We start from the raw sequence: 15,958 nt of genomic DNA, 5'->3' as shown, positions 1-15,958 counted from the left end.
TTTAGTAAAACTGAAAGTTTTAGAAACGGAAAGAATTGTGATTGGAAACTTTCACAACTGGCTATTAAAAAACTATGTAGATTTTTTGGGAAGTGGATAAGATCAAGAAGCCATGCATGTAAGGTGCTGCTACACTGAGAGTTCACAGACTGTCTGTATAGGAATCTTGGATTAAATATAAATTCTTTATCATTAACACTTAATATGGTCACAGTTTGCATCAGAAGCATATGCCCAAGAAAGCAGTGACAGCACTGAACTGCTTTGTGTTGACCTAATCACCCAATTTACAATTTTCTAAAAAAAGCAAACCAGCTATGTAATATTATTTATGTACATACTTAAGCCAGGGAAGCTGTGTGATTTCACCTTCTCTATATCTGAGACTACATCTCCTGTAATGCAGGACAGTCCACCACCTCACCAGTCCTCCTGGCTGCAGTGCAAAGCCAGAAGACAGCTCAGCTGGGGGAACAAGCCATAGTCAGGAGAAGTGGTAAGTCACACTACTTTTCTCTTAATCTATTGTCTTATTCTATTTTAACTGATGCCCTCTGGTTTTGATCAACACTTCCCATACCATTGAATTTGGACATGTTTTATCAAGCAAAAGTTCACATTTTTCTCTTGCACTTTTCATCAATAATATAATTCAACACCAACTCCAGATTTTCATCTAAACCAACTCCAGCAGCAAGCTTAAAATCTGTCATGTAAATCAGATTCCTTAGTTTTCACTCTGAGATAAGTAAAAAAAAGTTTTTCAGGATTTTGAGAAACAATTTCTCAAATGCAAATAATAATAATACAGAAATGGGATACAAGAAACAGAAAATACAGTATAGTGTTCTGTTAAAATCCTCTGTTTTGTTTTTCTATAGTTTTGAACAACAATATTTGTCAGGAGAAATCTGTGAATAGATGTAGTTAATCCAAACCTTATTTTTAATTGGTCTGCTAAATACCTTGTGCTTTTATTATTAAGGAAATTAAGGGTAGGAAATATTTTTCCATCTTTTAGGGGGCTCATAAAACTTTGTAATCCACAAAGACTGACAAGAATTTATGCATATTTAATTTTTATTTAGTATTTAGGGGGTTTTTTCCCCATTCTCTAACATCATCACGTGCTTTTAACAGTTTTTAAATTATATCACATCCTAACATTAAATTGAAGTAAGTTCCTGACCATTATAGTTGTAAACACAGAATTTTCATGATCTGACGCATATTTTGGCTTTAATTTTAATATGTAAGCAAAACCTTGGTCACCTTAGTAAACTTGGATAAAGAAATAGCCACTATGCAAAACTAGGTGCATTATGCCTCAGCCTAAAGATGATTCAAATCTCTTTGTGTTCACAGTTTATCTAAAAAGCTTATTTTGTTACCTTTTCGATTGTTTTTTGTTTGTTTTTGAAATGTCCTCCTCCTGTCTATGTTATGCAACAGATCAGTTGCTAATAGAAATGAGTTTGACTCAGCCAAGATGGTAGTGGAGTAGTTCACTGCTGCTGAGCTGCAGTGAAGGCTTTAGTCTCCAGGTCTCCAGTCCACTCAGACTAAGCAGATTAAAAAGGTATGTTGCTCAGGGTTGATGAAAGATGGGAAAAGGTCACACTATCTCTTCTTTCCTGTTTCTAATGTAAACACCTGATATGCAATTGATAGATTTTCAAATGAAGAGAAATACAGTGACAGGACATCACAAACTCCAAAACAACCTTCATCATCTATAACCAGGTTATGTGCAAGCTCCCACATTTACAAGTACGCCCTTGTTTAGTGCACAGTATCAGTGCATCAGGCCTGTTTTGTAGGAGTGTCCAGTGGTGAGGTGGATTTTCCAAACTCCAGCTGAACCTTTTCAAGCAGGAGGAACCTGTGTTTTTCCTGGTTGGCAGGCCTAACATGTCCCCAAGCGCATACTTGGGGAACACCACCGGTACAGCTGTGTTGGCTGCCAGCCATCAACTGCCTAATTCACAGGAGAGGGTTGATGAGCTCTCTTGGATTCAATTTAAACATGAGCTTAATCCCAGTAAAGTCAGTGGTGCTTAAACATATACAGGAAGCTAAACATGTGTTGGCAAAACAAAGATGGTTACAGGAGAACTTAATCTTTTCTACTGCCTTCTGCTTTGGCTCCTCAACATTCAACCAGGTGGGCCAAACAATAGCTTCAGAATTTTTGGCCAACCATCCCTCTCTTGGAGAAAGTTCACATTTATTTTGTTTTCATTGCCAAATCAGAGTAGTCAAATTTTAAATGGCAAAGTACTACATGAAATGGAATTTCCTTCTGCCCACTTCTAATAATGACTTAGACTTGAGTTTAAGTAAAAGATAATTATACTTTTAGAAACTAAGTGAAGTCTGTTAACAACACTAAAGAGTCAGACTAGAAATTGTGTTGCTTCATGCTGCCCAAATGGGTAATAAAATGCTGTTATTTCCCTTTCAAAGTGCTGTGATGACTTTTTTCCCCACTCATTTATGTGGTATCCCATTTTATGTTCCCACATATGTGCACAGCAGGGTCATTCTGCTGAAATATTCTTGCCATGAAATTCCATGAAAATTCACACTTATCTACAGCATAAATATTTCTCTCATTCATAGCTAAAAATTCAGTGTTTAGTGTTCTTCTCTGATGAAAGTAAGGAGGCTTTGTGACATGAGGAGAATATATGGTTGCTGTTGGAAATGTATTGTCAGCTGAACTTTCCACCCTGATTAAGGAAATATATTTATGAATGAAGGTAGTAGAATAATATAATCACATTGCATTTCTTATCTTAACTGATTAGGTAAGTGGTCTTCAAGACCTATTCTAAACAAAATGTATATATTGTTATCAGGCTGTTCTTGATCAGAATAATTTATTATGAGGTAGTATCAACTCCTGATCCTCATCTTTTATACCACTCAGAATTAGGTAGCTTGTGGACTGTAGCCTAATTCAACCCAGCCTTTAGGTTGTATATGAAGAATCTTTAAATTGAGAAAAATTGTTCAGATTGCTCAGTTTTTTGTAGTGTGTGTTTAATCCTCCTTTTGTAGGGAGGGGAGAGAAGAAAGAGGGAAGATTGCACAACACCACTTCCCTGCAACTCAGGCCTTTTCTCTGTCTTCTTCAGCCCCACTGCTGCCAGATACTTTCCACCCCCTGAGCTGAACTAGAGTTAACCCTTCAGGACAGCACAAACCAGCTCCTACTGAAAGCACTATCATCTTTCTTTGTCATCATCTTCATCATCATCTTCAGAAAAAAACAAACAAACAACAATCCCCCTCCTGCCAACCAACCAACCAACTAACCAACCAATCAAAAATAACAAGACCTGTCCTTCCCATATTTTATATATTTTAATTTTTCCTGATTTTCACATGTATGAAGCATGTTGTTCAGATCTGTCATGTTTTTGATATTTCTTGGTGTGCATAACCAATTATTCCCTCTGATAGCACTGTTTAGCTATTCATAAGTTTAAATATTTTCCCCCCTCTTCTTCCATAAATGTCTTTCCTTAAGTCATTTCCTAACTTTAAAATCTTTTAAAAGGTTTCAGTTGGTCACATGCAATTATCCTGTAAATGATATTTTTGTATCCACTTTTGTTACATTTGCATCAAGCTATACATACAAATGCACATCTTTTGTATTTTATTATTTCATTTTAATTTATTTTATTTTATCTTATCTTGTTTTATTTTAGTTATTAAAAACCCCAACAAAATGAAATTAAAATGGAACATCTATACTGGAGAACAGCAGAGGCTATAAACTGTGGATTGGTAAGACTTTGATCTCTCCTGTGACACTTAGTACTCTACAGAAATCATTGCTTTAACAAGAGCACGATGTCATATTAAGTTCTTGCCTAATTTGTTGTGCAGGATTATCCCCCATTTCAGCACTCTCATCACATCCTCGTGTGTCCTGCCTTTTAGCAAGCATTGGTGTTGTCAGAGGTCTTTTTCCTCAATCATCCCATATGAAGCAGAGATCAGGCTGCTGGCTGGGAAAACACAGGAAGGACACAGCACTTGGTCAGATGGATCTGTGGGAAGTAATGGAAAAGACCATGTCACCTGCCAGACTTCAGCTCCCACAGCTGGAACTTCCTATTCAGCTGTTTTGGTTTTTTTTTCCTTGCAGGGGATTTGTGCAGCTAGCACAGGGTGAAAGCTAGTATAGTAGCCAGTTTTCTGACAAAGTGGATTTTATTTGGAAAGTGCTGACTCACACAAAATACAACTTTTGTACAGTGTGTGCCAGATTCAATGAAACAGTGATTGGGAAAGTGTTTTCTGCCCAAGAATGAAATTTCTTCTCAAAATTACAGACAGAGGTCTTCTCCTGAATAGCCAAAAACCTAGCTTTCAGTGTGGTCTTCTAAAATGTTGGAGGACTGGGGCTAAAACCTTGCTCCAGCCCAGGTTCTACTCACCAAGCATGAAGATTTGCAGGTCCAAAACACAGAAATTATATGATGTCTGAAAGTCAAACATCTACTTTTCTATAGTTTGTCATTATGGCCTATTTTTTGCTCAATAGGGTGCAGTAATTACTTTCATTTGATAATTTATGTAAAATTGAATTTGCGTAACTACACATGCACTTGGTTTATTTGAATTACGGGTTTATATATTGAAACTATTGATGCTGCAGTGCTAGAATGTGCTTCCTTGTTCAACACTGCAATGCAGTTAAATATGAGAATATTTATAAATAACTGACATAATAGCAACTAGATTAGGCTACTCAAGCACTGCTCCATTTATTTGCTTTAGAGTCTTTAAAGGGATGTAAAACACACTTTGATAGAAAATAAAATCTGAATCCCCACTGTGCTTCAATAACCCCGCAGATATGTCGAACACAAAATTTCTGCTGAATGACTCCTGGGCTCCTTTGCCTTTCCAGTTTGTCAAAAAGTCTCTGGAGGATATTTGTGTGTGATTATAGCCCAGAATTACAGGCTCTATGAAGGCAAACCTCTTGCTTGGCACATCACTCCAGCAGTAGTCCCAGCCCTGTGCTCTTACAGAAATTGTACCACAGTAACAGCAAAAGGAAGAGAGACTGGGAACTCTTGACCTGAAGTCCCAAGGGACAGCCTGCAAAAGCTTTTTGCTACAAGTCTGGGGTTTGTTGCATCTATTGTTGTATTCACTGAATTCACTGTATTGAGTTGTGGATAAACTTTCTTCTCTAACAACCTAATGCACTAGAGATATAAACAAGATCATTTCTGTTACCTTGTGTTTGCCCATGAGCCTCACTCGACTTGATGTAGGTTGGTCCATCTCTCTTACTCAGAGAGAAGTTTATATTTGCAGAATACGAACCTTTGATGAGAATGGAGCAATCAGAATGGCTGTCTTGTGTAGGTGTTTGACCTCAGTCTTGGTGGTTTCCATTTAGACACTACCAAAAAGAAGATAAAATCTGTCTCAACCATACAGCCAATGAGGTTTAGATGTAAAACCACCACTGCCCAGCAATAATGATCTTCTGTCTATAGGCCACCTCTTATCCAGGGAGATTCCAATGATATTCACAAAACTGTGCTTGTGTTTACAAGACTTCACCCAGTACAATGCTTAAGGTCCCTCAGGAGTGGAGATCTGCAGTTGTTTAAAAAAATGCACAGCACTATCAAGCAGTTCAGAGTGGAAGAGGTTTTCAGGCTAAGGTTGGAGCAGTAGTTTAGACTCAAGATCTATTAACTCTCCAGAAAATTTGGTTGCAGAGGTATAGCCAATTGCCAGCTTCACGAAGAACTTGGGTGGCAGTGCCTTTATCATCTGGCTTGATCTGTGTCCTGTCTCTGAAATGCAGTAAAGTAGTTCTTACAGATCGCTTGGGAGAGCCAGTTTCCTCAGAGCAGATATAACACAGGAAAATGCTTTCTAACTTTGCTCTCAAATACCTGGTTGCAGACTGCCAGGTTTGTGTACAGACAAGATAAAACACATCTGAGGATTAAGGGAATTGCTGACAAAGTATTCCTGCTATCCTACTATAAACTGAATCTTGTAACTATACAAGTAGGACTAGTCTACTGAATTCACCAAAGGAAGGAAGAATGGGAGATTAATCCCTGGAGCTCATTCAAGCTAAGGTCCCAATTCTGCAACCGAGTTCCCTAGTGCTGGTAGGGTTTTTGCTTGCGCTTCTGTTAGCAAATGGGGACTTAGTTATTCATTTCTGTTAGAACAAAACAGAATTTGACAGTGCAAACTTTTCCTTATGCTAGAAACCTAAAAATGTGTGCCAAATATGCAAGATAAAAGGATATAATATAACTGACTCGGTATAAAAATAGTTTACAGTAAGCATACATTTTTATAACTACATATTTTTCCAGTTGATCCCACCCAATCCATTTCTTCAAATAATTGTCATTAATCAAATACAAATATAGGCCCTGTGGGTCTAACGCAGATTTAAAGCTAAGCACATGTGTAACTGTTTGTTGGTCTGGAGTCTTGGTTTCACTGTTATATTGAAAAACATTCTACAATGTTTTTTATTCCTTCCACATCCCCCTTCTTCCACCCAACAAATCAAATTACAGAGGAAGAGATCTAATCATTTTGAAAAATGTTTTTTTAAATGAAATATAGTCTCACCCTCCACACAACAAAAAAACAAAAAAACCCAAAAACAAACAAAGAAACAGAAAAAACTGCTTTTTCCACTGTCAGTAGCACCAACAATCAAGTCTTGCTGTAAATCTTGCAGGTGGACAGCAGCTTCAGTCACATGCAGTGCAGCAATGGTTACAGAGAAAACAAGTTCACAAATCATTGGCTCACACAAGTCAGAGAAGGCAGGAACAAAGGTTCAGGTAGGTTGCTGCTCCCTCAGGCAGTTCCTCCAAAGACACCAGAGGTGCGGGAACCCTCTGACAAACATCCAGTGCCTGAATATGAGCTCAGAAAGAAGAGTCAATCTGTGCTCTCAGCTATCAAAACGTACCCCACGCATCTGCTATTGCTGGAAAAATGCTCATTGATTTCAGACATAAGCATGTGGCTGTGCTTTTGCACAGCTCAGTATAAAAGTGGCTTTATTCCTAAAGAAGCTTTCAGATGTATATATGTTCATATATTTAGATCAGTATGCATGCTCTGGTTCTGTATATACATACATAAGCTACATTCACATGGATACATAGAGGAAATTTTTTTCTCAAGTCACAACTACAAAGGAACAAACAAAAAGCCCAAAACCTGATAACACTTGGCACTACAACAAACCCAACCTAAGAAAGCAGAAAGAAACAACAGAGCAGAATATGGCCTTCCCCACCCATCATGAGAAGTCTGGACTATACCATCCATTACCATGGTCCCAGGCTCCTCAAACACAGCTTTTTGTGAAAGCCTCCTTTCTGCAACAGGCTCCAGCATTTCACATTCCTCTTCTCCACAAAAGAGCCTTTGGATACACAAAACCAACCAGCCCTTGTTATTTTTCTTTCCAATTCTAACATCCTGTGACACGTATTTTGTTCCCAGCTGCCCCATGACTTATTGTAGCGGGAAGATCTGCCACTTCTTAATATCCCTGTGATAAACCTCTAAAATGCAGGGAACTGCATTTTGGATATTCTGTTTGTACTGAAGTAGGCTTTTAACACTTCGGGGAAAACAAGACACCTTCATGCTACTTTAATTCAATCACACCCTTGAAGAAGGATTTGTGCAGGGAGCTTTTCAGCATAGAGTGAAGCCTCCACCTTTCCTTTTAGGGGTGTAACATCAGATTGAGAGCAGGGATACAGATTTCCAGACAAATAACAAGTGAGTTTGCAGGTTCATGTGATCTGTTTTCCACACACCTTGTGCAAACTTCAGATACTGGAATGGAAGATTAATTACTCAGGTTATGTGAGAGCAAGGAGCAAGACCCTCCATAAGAAAAAATTGTATAGAGGCTAAGGGTCAAGGTATGCTTCAAATGTTCCCAGTTATCTCTTTTACTATGTACAAAAGACAAGAGCAGAAAAGGATTTCTTAATTCCACTCTTCTTCCCCTTTCTTGTAGTAGGGGGATTTGCTTAATTCTTTACAGCTGACCCAGCCCTTCCTTTCTGACAGTCTTTGTGCAGAGTTTACGGCATGCAGCTGCAGTCCTTCTGCTCAGGGCAGGAGTGTTAACCCTTCCCCTGACAATCCTTGAACTGGTTATTATATACAGTTCATCACACCAATCTGATTTGAGACACTGCCAGATGGTTGTTATTTAGGTGAAAGCAGACCCAGAATAATAGTCAAAAACACTACAGGGTGAGTTTCTAAACTACTAATTTGTGATCAGAGCATGGAAGGAAGAAATATGTTGGCATGAAGAAGGGGCATGGATGAGATCTGTATGTTCTTTCGGCCCTTTGCCTCCTTCCTCTGGAAGAACTTCCAAACTACAGTCAAGAGCTTTTTCTTCCTTTAACTGTCTTGTTTTGGACCTTGGGTGAGTTTGTTGGGATTTTTGTTGGGGTTTTTCTTGTTGGGTTCTTTTTGGCTAATATTTTTTTTTAAATTAGTTGTTCTGGAACACAAACCTTTTTCAGGAAATACTGATATTAATGTACAGTGGAGCCAGATAAACAGAGCCAACCCCCTGCTGGCACTTCTGCATTTGAAACAGGACAAAAATTGACACCTGGAAATGCTGACATTCTGGAAAACAAATCTTACTCATTTTGAGTTCAAGTAGGGTGCTGGCAAACAAAAAGACATTGAAGTAGGAGGAATGTAGGAAAACTCGCAAAAAAAACCAACCAACAAGCCCTGAGAGGAGTGTTTAAGAACAAATAAAGAATAAGTGTGTTGAATTTGTATCACCATATTTCAGGTCCTGGAAAGAACCTGGTAGTCCCTGCTTATCTTTTCCCCCATAACAGCTCTAGAGATATTAACACTAATGCCTGAAGTAGCCTATTGAAAATGTTGGATTTATACTGGTATGCCTCAAATTAGCATGACAGTTCCTTTTAGGGTTTTGCAGCAGGTAGGCCTGGGTGAAGAAAGCCAAATCACTTCCTTCTGTGCATCTTAGTAGAGGATTTATTTCTATACTGGCATGCATACACTCTCTTACATACTGTCCTTCAGGTACTTTCTTTATTTGGGCTAGTTTATAAGCTCAAAGACTGATTTTTAAATGATAATGTGCTATAAAAGATCCATGATACCAATACAAGATCCATGATACCAATACAAAAGATGTATTACAACAATGTTTGGAAAGTGAAGGCGAATAAAAAAGTCCACAGACATTAACATATATTAGCTCAAGCAGCAGACAATTGGAATTAATTTAGTTCTTGCACTTTAATACATCATATATCTATATAAAAGAAATACCTGCAAAGCAAAAACAATTTGCAAGGAAAAACACCCAAACGGGAAAAAGCCTGCAGCACTCTGTTCACTCATATGGTGGGTGTATTTTTGTCCCATATCTCTAACATTGGTAGTTAGTGTTTGGGGATTTTTTTCCTTATTTTCTGTATTATTCTACCTATTTTGTTCTTTTTAACAGAGAAATCAAGCAAGTTTGGGTTGTTGTTTGGGAGGCTTTTCCATTGTAAGAAACAATAGAAACAGCATCACAACCACTTGGGTCCTGTCAGTGTAAATTTATGTTAGTTATTTTCAAAGACACTATCTTTTGTAAATGAGATCACATACTGCTAAGGTTTTCAGAGGCTGAGTTTTTGTGGGTCATAACACAAAAACAATCTTTCCCCTGAACCTGTTTTTCTCTATCAGGTTGTTGGCTTTCCATCTAGCTATTTATGGAAAAAGTGACCAGAATCCTCCGAGCCTGCCACTGGAGACCACTTTCCCAACTCAGTTGAAAGGTAGTTATATCTGTGAGACTGAAACTTCTGCAAGGATAGAGGCTTTGGTTTGTTTCTTAAAAGACAGGATTATAGTGGAAAATAGTGTGAGACTAAAGAAATAGCACTGGTGGTATAATCTGGCAGAAAAATAAAGGCCATCCAAACAAAAGGGTTTGCATTTCTGGAAATAAAATTTTAGTTTTGTGCCAGTACAGTCTGGATGGAGCAAAAATATGATTTACACCTTTCTAAAACCTTGAACCCAGTGCCAGATGTATGCAAGAAAAGTCAAAATCCTAAGGAGTAAATTTCTCGGTCTGACATTTCCAATGAATAACTTTGATAAATAAAACTTAATTTTTACATCTGCCATAGATTCTGTGGTATGATTAATAGTTTGAACATTGTGGCCAGTAGCCAATGTATGTATGTGATTACAGCAATCTTAAATATAGTACATTTTGAATAAATATGCCAAATAAAGATTATAAAAAACACTCCATGCATGCTTGGAAAAAATCTTGTCACGGTGTCAAATATTAAATCCTTATGAAAGTTAAATACCACAGGCATCTTTAGGCATAATCGCAGAAGCATGGGGTGCCACTGGCATCAGCTCAGCTTCGGGAGCTCAATCATAGGAACCCCATTTCTGTTAATTTTGTTCTTCACAACTAGTTTGTGATAATTTGCTATATATTGAAGTGGGGAAAAAAATGGAAAGAAAACAACCTGAACACCCCTGCTTCGCTGAAATTACCATATTCAACTGCTTGTCTTTCAGTTACCTAAAAAAAACCAGTTTTCAATTAAAAAATTATACTCTGCTAACTCAGATTCAGATTTTGTGATCAGCAGGTTTCCCTCTCCTCTTCAAGAGTGTCAGAGACTGAAATGGTTCAAGCTTTAAAGATTGTTACGAAGGAGTTTTACCTATTCTAGCAAAAACTGTACAAAGAAGCTGTGAACACCAAAGCCCAGCCCTCCCTGAAGATGCCTTTGGACTGTGAGTTAAGCTGCCTAGGTAAGATAAAGGAGACACTGTTGTTCAGTCAGACCAAGAAGAACTAAGCAAGGCTGAAGGAGAAGAATGCATCCACAAGAAAGCCAAACTCAGCAGAAAATCATCCCTAGCTGGGCTTGGGGGAGGCCATAGCCCACAGAGGCCAGGTTTGCACAGGCTTCCCCCCAGCCCCCAACAAAGCAGGGAGGAGGAGAGTTTTGGGTGTGTGGAGCAACCTCTGGTCAGAGGCAGTGAACACCCATCCTCCCTTACACAAACCCATCCAGCTGTGAAACCCCACCCTTGGAAAGGCCACATCCACGGGACATTCACCTGAGAGGCAGCTGAGGGGGTGTCAGAATCCATCAAAGATCCTCCTGAGGGAGGTACCTGGGATTCCCACCTGGCCTGATACATCAATCCACTGGATTCTGTTTTTCAAGGGGACCCTCACCACCAAAAAGACCAGATGGAGAGAACCATCGGGACACTGGTGGGATCCTACGGACTGGTGATATTTTATCTGTCTCTGAGACTCTACTTCTGTCCCCCCCACCTCTTTTTCTTTCTCTCTCTCTCTCACCCACACACATTTACTGTTAAACAAAATCAATACTATTGACTTTGACATATGGTCTCATTTGCACTTTTATTCAGACAGAGGCATTTCTAATAATTTTGAGAACCAGACCATGGCAAAGGGGCATCATGTTCTCATCTGTGCTGGCAGCAGCAGGAGGATCATAGAGATCACTAAACTCCCCTGCGCTTGCACCACTTATTTAATGGAATTTTTACCAGGGAGTGTTCACTGGGATTTCAAAAGGAATACAGGTTATCCTCTAAATCTCTGTATCTGCAGGACAGGGAATTTTAATTCCTTCTCTCTCCTTAGCTTCATGCCATGGCCTCTCCTGCTTTTGCAGTTCTGCTGCTGTTGGCTTTTCCTTTAGCGCTTTTACCATGCCTCTTCTCTGCAGAGAAAAACTCTGCACCAGGGCATTGGTTTTAGGTAGAAGCAAAAGGTATATAAAGCCTTGAAATTTCAGAGCTTAACTAAGGCTTCTTCAAGCCAATCAGTCATTTTAGCCATGTGGTTTTAGAAATTTTTTCAATGAAAATTATTGGGCACCAGGTTTCAAGTGCCTGAATTCTGTAAATCTCTCTCTAAAAATTGGATAGTAGTGTTGAACTGATTTTATTTAGAATACTTTATCTATATTTACTAGAAATTTTAGACACCAAGTTCCCAATTCTGACAAACACTTCAGGGCAGAAAGCATCACCTATGTAATGGAAGCACAGTTGCAAACTTAACTTCTCAGGTGCCTTTGCTATTAAAGGTTGTCCTCTCCCTACCTCCGAATGGGTGAGGCTCACTTGATATAATTACATTCCTTACCTAGTTATGTTCTTAAACAATAATCACACCTAAAAAGATGGCTTTCTCTGCTCTAAGCAGTGAGTTTAGAGCCAACATTTGTATTACACAGTATTGACATCCAGTGGAGAGCCAGAATAATTACAGGTCTGCAGATAACCAAGTACTACTGTCTGGTTTACATCCTGACTTCAACTTGAACAGAGCAGCCTGCTTGCCTTAATCTATCAATACTATCTTCTTATAAATATATAACTCTTCATCTTAGTGTCTTCTCTTTGTTAAGAAAAAATAGAGTAACATTACACAAAGTCTCCTATTTCTCTGTGAAGAGATTTTTCTTCTGAGCAGAGTTTTCTTCCACTTGTATGTGCATTGTGAATTGTTGAACATCTGGTCCTGGTGTAACTGCTCAAAAGTGCAGAAGTGTCCAGCAGTAGCACATTTTGAAAAGTTGTATGTTCTCTTCCAGTGTGTGCTTCAGAGAAAAAAAAAATGAGGAAAACCCAACTACTTAAGAAGCTATGCTCTCTTTGCTCTTAGCTCACCAGCTAAAGGTGTTGGTGGTTTCCACAGGCTCTTGCAATTCCAAGGCCAGTGAAGGCCTTAGTCTTGGACAATACCTTGTTTGATTCATAATCAAATAGGATTGCTGGGAAGGAGACCTCTGGTTCAGATGCTCAGGTACCCTCAAGGGTAAGGGTGTGCTCCCTTACACTGTCCATGTGACTCCACCATTAGCAGCTCTCCCCAGGGATGACTTGTATAAGGTTGTGTTCACCCCAAAGCTCAAGACATTTGGTGAGATTTGTTTTTTCAAAGACTTGATAATAGATGTGAAGCATGGAGTCACTGTGCTTACGAGACCACAAACACTGCTAGCAGTGAGCCTGCCTCACTAGAGAGTCTCAGAGCAGGATCTCATCAAAGAAAAGCTACCTGCCAAGAAGAGCAGAGAGCTACTTCTACTCTGCTGTAGGGATACTGTGTGAGCTGATAGGTACAGGTTCAGGTAGCCCATGGAGGTGCATGAGAAAGGCTGCTCACAGCTAATGTCAAGCTGCTGGGCACTGCTAGCAGGCAGTATAGGCAGCATTTTTCAAATAGGTGAGGAAAGTAGTAAAAAGGGCATATCAAAATACTGTGAATCAAAATACTGTAGGATGCATGTAATACCAGAGGCACTCTGAATGTATCACCAAGACTTGAAGTGCAGATTCCCATGGAAGGTACTCACTGGGGGAGTCCTTGAAACTGAACCAAGAGAACACTTCATAACATGCTGATTGGCCCAAAACCACTGTTCTTTGAAATAAGGCCAAGTCTACAAGATCCTTCGCATGACAGAGGGTGTAATATGTATCTATATTTATAGGTGAGTGTGAAAGGTCACTCTTTTTGTGAAATTCAAGTAATACCACCAGATATTTTCACTTGTTACAGTGTACATGCTGCAGTTCAGTTCTCATGCAGTCATCTGTGGGTTAGATTGCAGCTTTCAGTTAATAATTTGTTTTTAGCTTTTGCAAATGAATTGCCAATAATTTAATCGTTCCATCTACCCTTTACCTTAACATTTCTTGTTGTCACACAGAATTAGTCCATACTCTTAATTATGTCTACATTTTCTGCAAGAGAAAATAATTCAATTTAATCTAATATATTCATTATTTGTTGCATAATTGCTGTTGGTTTTCCCAGTTTTTCTTGTAACTGTTCTGACTGCTATTGACTTCTCCCATTTAGTAGATTTCCCTGGGATACTTCGAAGTGCACATGACAAGAAAATGCCCTAAAAAGACCTGTGTTAATAGAATTTCAGGTCTCTGATTAATTTGTCACATTTTGATGGAAAATTTGCCCAAAATTGCAGGGTTTGTAAAACATGTAAATGAAAATTAATGCAAGAGACTGTTTTTAAAAACACTGAAATATTTGAGAAAGGAAGAATAGAAAGCCACAAAGGTTTGTTTTTTTTAAAATTTCAGAAACTGATTATAACTGTTACAATATACGTACAAAATGCTAGCTAATTTTTGTGAAATACACACTAGTTAACTATTAGAAACATACAGAGGTCTGACCACCACAAGAGGTCTGTATTGCTCATTACAGACCCAGGCTGCAAAGCTGTCCACCACAATGAATTTTCCTACATGCTTTGCTTATTTTTCTAATCCTTCTTCATCAGCCCTGCAGTGTGCCAGAGATTCTGACTGAGGGTTTCTCAGTGGAAGAGACAATAACTGTTTGCATTATGAGAAACCTTTATCTCAGCCAGCATCTGCACTGATACTGCAGCAGCATGGCTGAAGAACAGGAGACCCTGTCTGCTCCCTCACTTTGGAGAGCTGTTAGATATTAGCAGCACTGCAGTACTAAAAAGCCCTATGTCTGGTTTTGAGATGTTTCAAATATGAGAGGCCATATTCAGCTCTTTATCTCAAGCCACTGAAAAAATATATGTTTGCTTTTGCTTTTTTAATAGTACACTTGAATCCCATTGTCTTTGCAGTTAAATATATACCCATGACAAAAAAAAAAAAAAAATCCTGCTTGAGTCTATGCAGTAAGTTTAAAGCAAAGTGCACAGATTGACACAGTGAGAACTGCCTCTTTACTTTAAAGCCTGAGCTTGTATAACCATTGGGATTGCATGCTTAGGACTGGGGGGGTCTATTCTGTAACCAATATTTATGTATTTCTTAACCTCTTGGCAGTTGTCAGAGTTGTATATGTCAATATAATCTAAATAAACCTAGGAACTCACCCTTTTGTTCCCCTTTTAAACAATCATTATCATAATTAATAATTTACTGCTTTGAGTCAAATGTGAGAGTTGTAAGGAATCACAGGACTTTACTTGGTGAAGACAAAGCATCACAAATAACTTCCCAATTCTATGTATAAAAATTTCACAGTGGATTCCTATGTCGAGTAGAGACTTGCTCACAAAATCCAAATTCTAAAGTATCTCATAGTCATTCAGAAACTCAGTTTAACCCTAGACACTGTGGAAGTGTTGTATAGTTTCTGGTTATAGTGCCTCTCTTGTGTCCACTCATCTTCTTTTCAATTCTTATGAGACTAAATTAACTCCCTAGCACAATTCCCCTAGGATTCCTCAGAGCTAGAGAGAGTTTGTTCACAATGCTGCAGAGAGGTTTTGTTCACTGTAGTTCCTTATCCCCTTGAAACTCCTCCAACCTGTCTTGGACTTCAGAATTTTAAAGCACTTCACCAAAAAGAAGAAATCGAAGATTGTGTTATTGACTTCTCTTAGTCTTATAAATCCTGATGTTTGATCAATGCTTAGCCTATTTTTTTCTTTCATGAGTCATACATTTAAAGTACCAGAAAAAAAGTATTATTTTATTCCACTGCTGTTCTGCCAGACTGTTAGAAGTTTTCAGAGTGTCTATGAAATGTATATGGCACCATCTCTACACACAGAGAACGGTTCGAGACACAGTCAGATAGCCTATCTGATACAGCTAAAATAATCAAAAGTCAGGCTTCACTTAGAGACCATACAGGCAATGCAGCTTTTCCTCTGGGGACTTCTCTTAAAGAACAGATGAAATTATATCCATAAACATAGGAAATTGTCTCTAAGTCCTCACAATATGAAAATACTACCTTGCCGCACCTGACACTTTTGAGCCTCTGGTCTTTTGCTGCTAAAAGAAGTCCTTTCAGGATTAACTATAT

General features: G+C 38.6%; 2 long non-coding RNA genes across 2 annotated transcripts in view; both read left to right on the top strand.

Moving 5' to 3' along the window:
- LOC111937230 (uncharacterized) overlaps positions 1-3,794 on the top strand; it is a 35,303-nt gene extending 31,509 nt beyond the window's left edge. The window contains exons 3-4 of the long non-coding RNA XR_015285519.1: positions 407-496; positions 3,720-3,794. This is a non-coding gene — a long non-coding RNA (uncharacterized LOC111937230). The remainder of the gene's footprint in view (positions 1-406; positions 497-3,719) is intronic.
- Positions 3,795-6,699: 2,905 nt separating this feature from the next.
- Positions 6,700-15,552, top strand: LOC111932841 (uncharacterized). The gene is made up of 3 exons (XR_002866387.2): positions 6,700-8,485; positions 9,790-9,881; positions 10,706-15,552. It is a non-coding gene; the product is annotated as an uncharacterized LOC111932841 (long non-coding RNA).
- The last annotated feature ends 406 nt before the right edge of the window (positions 15,553-15,958 follow it).

Source organism: Cyanistes caeruleus, chromosome 4 (assembly GCF_971803275.1).
Source record: "Cyanistes caeruleus chromosome 4, bCyaCae1.hap1.1, whole genome shotgun sequence".
In the NCBI taxonomy this organism is placed as follows: Eukaryota; Metazoa; Chordata; class Aves; order Passeriformes; family Paridae; genus Cyanistes; species Cyanistes caeruleus.
The sequence above is the reverse complement of the archived record's forward strand: the minus strand, read 5'-3'. Positions and strand labels throughout refer to the sequence as shown.